The sequence below is a fragment of the Myotis myotis genome, unplaced genomic scaffold (genome assembly GCF_014108235.1).
Source record: "Myotis myotis isolate mMyoMyo1 unplaced genomic scaffold, mMyoMyo1.p scaffold_m19_p_2, whole genome shotgun sequence".
NCBI lineage: Eukaryota > Metazoa > Chordata > Mammalia > Chiroptera > Vespertilionidae > Myotis > Myotis myotis.
In genome coordinates, this window is record NW_023416324.1 from 66,618,598 (window position 1) to 66,627,302 (window position 8,705).

An 8,705-nucleotide genomic window follows, 5' to 3' on the forward strand; every position below is an offset into this window, starting at 1 on the left:
ATAGTGAAATTAAATGATCAATTTTTTATTCATTCTTACTATTTATTTATGTTGTCTGTTTTCTTTAAAAATAATGAACTTATTGAAGTGACATGTACACTAATAAAAGAGAAAGATGCAAATTAAACATCACTCCATCACTCCACCACTCTGCTACACCCATAAGCCATGCCCACCAGCCAATCAGGAGTGAGTATGCAAATTAACCCAACTAAGATCGTTGCAGCCACGGAGCTGGAGCGAGCAGGAGGCTTGGGTTGCCCCTGGCGATGGAGGAAGCCAAGCTTCCCGCCTGCCCTGACTGGCCCTGGGCTCCGTTCAAGGCGATAAAGTTTCAATTATAGAAGATAAATAACTCCCAGATACCTGCTTCCAGCTGGCCTGGCCTCCACTAAAGGAGGCACTGAAAAAAAAGAAAAAAGAAAAAAAGGAGGGGCTGGAAGCTTGGGTCACCAGGGGGCATGGCCAGCCTGAAAACGACCCTCAGCCCCTCACCCAGGCTGGCCAGGCACCCCAGCAGGACCCCCCACCCTGAAGGGGCTGTGTGCAGCCTGAAAACAGCCCTCATCCCCTCACTGAGGCAGGCCACACCCCCATGGGGTGAGGGTCCCTGCTGGGGGGTTTGGCCAGCCTGCAAACAGCCATCAGCCCCTCACCCAGGCTGGCCAGGCACCCCAGCAGCACCCCGCCCTGTTCCGGGACACCCTTCAGGGCAAACCAGCCGGCCCTCACCCATGCACCAGGCCTCTATTCTATACAGTAAAAGGCTAATATGCAAATTGACCCTAACAGCAGAACAACTGGGAATGACTGGTCACTATGATACACACTGACCACCAGGGGGAAGATGCTTAATGCAGGAGATGCTCCCTGGTGGTCAGTGCGCTCCCACAAGGGGAGCTCTGCTCAGCCACAAGCCAGGCTGACAGCTGCCAGCACAGCGGTGGTGGCAGGAGTCTCTCCAGCCTCTTCATCAGTGCTAAGGATGTCTGACTGCAGCTTAGGCCTGCTCCCCGCTGGCAAGTGGACATCCCCTGAGCGCTCCCAGGCTGGCAGAGGGATGTCTGATTGCCAGCTTAGGCCTGATCCCCCAGAAAGCAGGTGGACATCCTCCGAGCAGCCCCAGACTGCAAAAGGGCACAAGCCGGGCTGAAGGACCCCCCTGAGTGCACAAATTTTTGTGCACCATGCCTCTAGTTCAGTGGTCAGCAAACTGCGGCTTGTGAGACACATGCGGCTCTTTGGCCCCTTGAGTGGGGCTCTTCCACAAAATACTGACTTCTGTGCATGGGCCACGAAGTTTCAGTCACACTGTATGTGCATGCCCGCATGTGGTATTTTGTGGAAGAGCCACACTAGTTGGTTAATTAAATTATATAGGTTTCAAATGTCTGGCTCTATAAGACATCATCTGTATATTGTAATGTGTGTTCACTACCCAAGGTCAAGTCTCCTTCCATCACCATCTATTCCCCCTTTACCATCTTCTTCCTTCCCCCACCCCTCTTTGCGTCTAGTAATTACCATACTGTTGTTTATGTCTGTGAGCTTGCTTTTTTTGTGCTGAATCCCTTCACCTTTTTCACGCAGCCCTTCTCCCTGCTCCCCACTGTCCACTGTCAGTCTATTCTCTGTACCTATGTGTCTGTTTTGATTTTCTTCTTTGGTTATTTTGTTCATTATATTCCACATATAAGTGAAATCATATGTTATTTGTCTTTCTCTGACTAGCTTATTTCACATTATAAAACAAACACACACACACACACACAAGCAATAGAAAGCACTCAATTTATTTGTTAAAGAAATTTTGTTTGATTTAAAAAGCAAAGTTGTCACAAAATAAATAAAATAGAATACTAGAGAAGAGAGAGAAGGTAGAAATAGGCTGGACTGGGTTACTGTGGAGTTAATGACTTGTGGTTCACCTCAAAGATGCACTAACAATGGTATCTTCTGCCTCCTATATCTTCAGTAAAATCTACTACACTCACAAGTGCTTTTTGGATTGTCTTGCATTGGCACATGGGTGTTATAGGAGGTTTTATATCCAGCTCTATCTCAAATGCATTGTCATCCCCAAATTGAGAAATCACCTTGCCATGACTTCACAAGTCAATGACCCAGCATGGTCTCAGCTAGCCCTTGAAAACCACTCAAATGTAACAGAGAAACCATGAGAATCATTCCTGCATTTCTGTTTGGGGAGAACAAGTAGTTTAGATGTCATGTTTGTTGAGTGTTTCCTTCCACGACCCACGTGGAGTAGGGTTCTGTACCTGAAAGAGGAGCCGCACAACAAATGAGAGAAAAAGACACGAGATAATTTTGCAATATTGGAGGTCCAGGCGGGCAAGTCCAACTCAAGGAGAGGGACTTCCACCCATGCTCAGGCTGCTCCAATCTTTTATTGATCTGGAGTAGCCCTTAGGCAGGTGACCCCCTAGTAACAAACAGACTAGCCCATCAGCAAGGATTTACATAATAATAAATGGGGGAGTAGTTTCAGCTACCACTCTCTGGACAAACAGAGGTGGCGCCTAGCTCCGGGCTTTGCTAGGGCTTCAAAGGCACCCAGCCTTGGGGGGGGGGGGGGGGTTTCAGGGAGTTCTCTGTCTATGCTTATCAGATAGTGAAGGCAATAAACAGTTTCCCACAATGTTTCAGTTAGAGAAATGTTTTTCTTTGAATATATGATTCCAGCAAAGTATGTCCATCATGAACTAGCACATGAGAGAGAGTTGTGAATATTAATTACCAATTAAGAGAATGGAAGCCCATGGCAGTATATGTAGAAAATCCTAAAAACTCAACATAAAATTGTTAGAACTAATAAATGAATTCATTAATTTTTCAGGATATAAAATAAAAAAAGACATACAAAAAACACAGTTACATATCTATACACTAACAAATTATGCAAAAGAGAAATTAAGCAAAGAATCCCATTTACAGTGGCATCATAAAGAATAAAATACTTAGAATTAAATTTAACCAAGGAGATATAAGATTTGTACAATAAAAACTAAAACACTGATGAAAGAAATTAAAGCAGACACAAATAAATGAAAGAACATTTTGTGTTCAAGAATGAATATTGTTAAAATAGTCTTACTACACAAAGCAACCTAAAGATTTGATGTAGTTTTTCTCAGAATCCTAATGATATTTTTTTACAGCCATAAAAAGAAATTCTACAATTCATATAGATCCACAAAAGACCCTAAATAGCCAACGATACTTTGAGCAAGAAGAACAATGCTTGAGGCATCACACTTACTGATTTCAAAATATATTACAAAATGATGGTAATCAAAACAGTGTGATGCTTGCATGAAAATTGACAAATAGACCAACGGAGCAGAATAGAGAGCCCAGAAATGCATCCATACATATATGGTCTACTGATCTTTGACAAGGGTGTCAAGAATACACAATGGGGGAAAGTAGCCTCTTCAGCAAACAGTGCTGGGAAAACTGGATATCTGCATGTCACAGAATAAATTGGACCCTTACCTTACACCATACCCCAAAACTACCCAAAATGGATCAAATACTTAAATGTAAAATTTGAATCTTAAAACTGCTAGAAGAAAACTCAGGGAAAAAGCTTCTTGAAATTGGCCTTGGAAATGCCATTTTGGATCTGACAGCAATAGCACAGACAACAAAAGCAAAGTAGACAATTAGGATTATAAAAATAAAAGTTTTTTTCACACGATAAGATACAGTCAATAAATGAACATGCAGCCTCTGGAATGGGAGAAAGTATTTGCAAACTATTTATCTGATAAAAGGTTCATATACAAAATACATGAACTTCTACAACTCCATAGCAAAAAAACAAATATACCAGTTTTAAAAATGAACAAAGTAACTGAATAGACATTTCTCCAAAGAAGACATACAAATGACCAACAGGTATGTGAAAAGGCATTGAACATCAGTAATCACCAGGGAAATACAAATGAAAACCACAATGAGATATCACCTCACACTTTCCAGACATGCATTATAAAACAAAAAGAAAACAAACCCTGGCAAGAATGTGGAGAAAAGCAAATCCTTGTACACTCTTGGTGGGATTGATTATTGGTGCAGTCACTATAGAAAACAGTATGGAGTTTTACCAACAAATAATTAAAAAAATATAGAACTACCATATGATCCAGTGAGCCCACTTCTTGATATGTATATAAGAAAATGAAAACATCAAAGAGAGATCTGCACTCCCATGTTTGCTGAGGCATTGTGCACAAGGACCAAGACTTGGAGGTAACCTCAACATCTTTTGAAGGATGACTGGATAAAGAAAACCTGGTATTTAAATACAATGGAATGTAATTCAGCCTAAAAAAAATAAATACTGCAATTTGTGGAAATATACATGAACCTGGTTCATATTATGTTAAATAAAATATGCCAGATGCATATACTACATGATACCACTTAAATGAGGAATTAGAAACAATGAAAGTCAATGGAGTAGAGATTAAATTGGTGGTTTCCAGGGGCTGGTGGGTTGACTGAGGTATTATTTAAGGGCATAAAGTTTCAGTATGCGAGATAGATTTAAGGCAATGATTTTATTATTTATTTAAAAAATATTTTTATCGATTTAAGAGAGAAAGGGAGAAGGAGAAAGAGATAGAAAGAGAATCATTGATTGGCTGCTTCCTGCATGCCCACACTGAGAATTGAGCCCACAACCCTGGCATGTATCCTGACCTGGAATCAAACCATGTCCTCCTGGTCATTGGTCAATGCTCAACCCCTGAGTCATACCAGCGAGGCAAGGCAGTGGTTTTCATCTTTCTTTTCTCATGGCACACATAAACTAATTACTAAAAGAGCACTCTTAGTTATTAGTTTATGTATCTCTTTAGAAAATAAGGTTGAAAATTGTTGAATTAATGAATTATTTTTTAAAAATCATTTAAAAATATTTTTATTGATTTCAGAGAGGAAGGGAGTGTGAAAGAGAGATAGAAACATCAGTGATGAGAAAGAATCATTGATTGGCCACCTTCTGCACACCCGACACTGGGGATGGAGCCCGCAACCCAGGCATGTACTCTGGCCAGGAATCAAACCATGACCTCCTAGTTCATATGCCGATGCTCAACCGCTGAGCCATGATGGCCGGGAAATTTTGACTTACTTTACACATTTCTGCTAGTCTTTACCCCCTGCCTCTGGCAACCCACAATCTATTCTATTAATAAATTGGCTGGGGCCCTAACCGGTTTAGCTCAGTGGATAGAGCATCGACCTGTGGACTAAAGTGTCCCAGGTTAGATTCCGGTTAAGGGCATGTACCTTGGTTGTGGGCACATACCCAGTAGGGAGTGTGCTGTAGGCAGCTGATTGATGTTTCTCTCTCATCAATGCTTCTAACTCTCTATCCCTCTGCCTTCCTCTCTGTAAAAAATCAATAATATATGTTTTAAGAAAAAATGGCTGGGTTTTTTGAGTCCACATGTAAGTGAGATCATATGGTATTCATCTTTCTCTGTTCTGACTTATTTCACTTAGTATATGCTCTTAAGGTCCATCCATATTGCTGCAAATGGCAAGGTTTCCTTTTTTTGTTATGACTAAGTAATATTGTATTATATATGCATTAGTGGTCCGGTGCATGAAATTCATGCACATTAAAAGGAGATTAATTAGAAGAAATAAGTTAATTTTGCTATTTGCTCTTTCTCTATAATAGAAGTGTCAGAGTTGAAAGAAAATTAGTAAAATATATATGAAAATCTTCCTCCTGTTAGAGTCTGGGGCACGCCATGGGATCCAGAGTCAAGTCCTCACCTACCCATGAAGCCTCAAAATCTTGTGAGACCCAGACCCAGCTGGCCCCACCCCATTGGGCAAGATCCAGACTGGGCCAGCCCCATGCTTGTCAAGCCCTGCTGGGTGGGAGATGCAGCCTCAGGTCCCCCAGAGCATCCTCAGGTCCCCCGGTCCAGTGCCGGGGCAAGGGGTGCGGCCTAAGGCTCCTTGGCCTGGTGCCAGGGTGGGTGGCACACCTTTAGGTGTCCTGGCAAGCACTGCCTGGCCAGGGGTGCAGCCTGAGATTCCCTGTCAAGCTCCGCTGGGCGAGGGGCATAGCCTGAGGGCCCTGTCAAGCCCTGCTGGGTGGGGGGTATGGCCTCAGGTCCCTGCTGATTGTTCATTAAGGCTCGTTATGGGAATCAGCCTCTACTGTGGGTACAGCCATCTTGAGTTATGGAAATCCTGCCTCTGCTGTGGGCGCTGCCATCTTGTGTTACGGAAACCTCCCCTTCCCCCCTCCTCTACTGTGGGCACCACCAGCTTTGTGACAGCATGATGGTCAATTTGCATATTCCCACGTTATTAGATAGAGGATGCTACATTTTCTTTAAAAAAAACCCCACATATTTTTATTGATTTCAGAGAGTAAGGGAAAAGGAGAGATAGAAACATCAGTGATGATAGAGAATCATTGATTGGCTGCCTCCCGCAGCCCTGCACTGGGGACCGAGCCCACAGCCCGGGTATGTGTCCAGACAGGGAATTGAACTGTGACCTTCTGGTTTATAGGTTAATGCTCAACAACTGAGCCACTGTGATCAAGTCACATTTTTTTTTTTTTATCCATTCAGTTGTTGATGAACCCTTAGAGTGTTTTCGTATCCTGGTTATTGTAAATAATGCTGCAATGAATATAAGAGTACATATTATCTTTCTGAGTTAATGTTGTGTTTTGTTTGGATAAATGCCAAGAAGTGGAATTGCTTAATCATATGGTAGCTTTATTTTTAATTTTTGAGGAACCTTCATGTTTTTCATAGTGTCTACATCAATTTTGGTCTCATCATCAGTGCACTAGGGTTCCCTTTGCATCAGCATTTGTTATCTCTTGTACTGTTGATATTAGCCATGGAATATTTTAAATCTGATGAAGATTAATTTAACAATTGTTTTTCTTATATGTAGAGTGCATTTTATATGGTGTCAAGAAACTTTTATCTCCTCCAAGATGAAAAATTTCTTCTGTTCTTTTAGCTTTCTTTTAGATATTAACTTTAACATTTAAGACTATGATTCAGCCCTGACCAATTTGGCTCAGTGGATAGAGCGTCGGCCTGCGGACTCAAGGGTCTCAGGTTCGATTCCAGTCAAGGGCATGTACCTTGGTTGCAGGCACATCCCCAGTAGGGGATGTGCAGGGGGCACCTGATCGACGTTTCTCTCTCGTCGATGTTTCTAACTCTCTATCCCTCTCCCTTCCTCTCTGTAAAAAATCAATAAAATATATGTTTTTTAAAAAAGACTATGATTCAGCCATAGCTGGTTTCGCTCAGTGGATAAAATGTCAGCCTGGGAACTGAAGGGTCCTGTGATTGATTCCAGTCAAGGGCACATGCTCAGGTTGCAGGCTCTCATCATTGATATTAATCTATCTCTCTCTGTCTCTCCCTTCCTATTTGAAATTAATAAAAATATATTTTTAAAAAGACTATGATTTATCTCAATTTTATTTTTGAATATGGTGTGAATTGATGATCAACATTCAATTTTCCTCTCAAAATATTGTTCCGAAACAAAATCAGAAAGGCAGAGAGAACAATAGTCTAGTTTAAGTTTTACAGGATTATAGTTTTGTGTCTCAGAGGAATAAAAATAAATTTATTTCAAGTTTGAGTTAATCCTCCCCTTTGTATGACTGTAGAATCTACTCTCTGAACTGTGGGAGAAAAAAATAGACTAAGGAAGGAGAGTAGAAGAGAAAGAGATGAGTGGCCTGTGGACAGGACAGTAATTACCCAGAAAAATTTTATAGACACTGAGGGTGAAGCATCCACACATAAATCCATTTTGCACAGAGGCAAGTACTTCTTCTACCAGTATCACAGAGTCCCATCTGTGTCCACAGACCATTAGCCACCAACCAATCAAGTACAGCCACCAAGAACTGTGCTCTGTCTGCACCTTTCAGCCAATTGTCCCAGGCCTCCCTTATTTGCAGCCAGCCCATGAGCCATAGGCTACTTGGCAGGAGTGATGATCAATGTGTCCCATGGTTTTGTTCACTTCCATTATCTTTGCCCTAAGTTCACAATACCCCAACCCTACCCCCAAACCAAAGAAAACCTTTGAGCAATAGTATAGGACTGAGGATCTTAGGAAGGGTGAGGCATGTGTGAGAGAGCAAGTATATCCTGAACATAACCCACCTAATATCTCCTCATTGTAAAAAGCATCCCATTATTAAATTTAATGTGTCTCTAGATTCAATATGCCTGATTTCAAATATTGGATCCAGTTAAGAATCATGCTAATCACTCTTACTATAATTAAGCATGAATTGAATCACTTTGTCAAAAAAAACCATTGTCTTCACAGTTTATTTCTTCTTTACAAACTTTATGGTTCAACAAAATTGTAAGCATCAGCCCTAGCCATTTCGGCTCAGTGGATAGAGCACTGGTTCACAGACACATTGATGTTTCTCTCTCTGCCTGTCCCTCTTCCTTCCGCTTTCTCTAAAAATCAATGGAAAAAATATCCTTGGGTGAGGATTAAGGAAACAAAACAAACAAAAAAATTACAAACATCATGCTTCCAATTTTAGTTCAGAGGCAACTGTTTGACATTCAGAGTTGCTCATTCAAGTTGTTCCCTCTGGGGGGTGGGGAGTGGAGGGAGCCAGTTAGGAAATTATGATCCTGGGATTT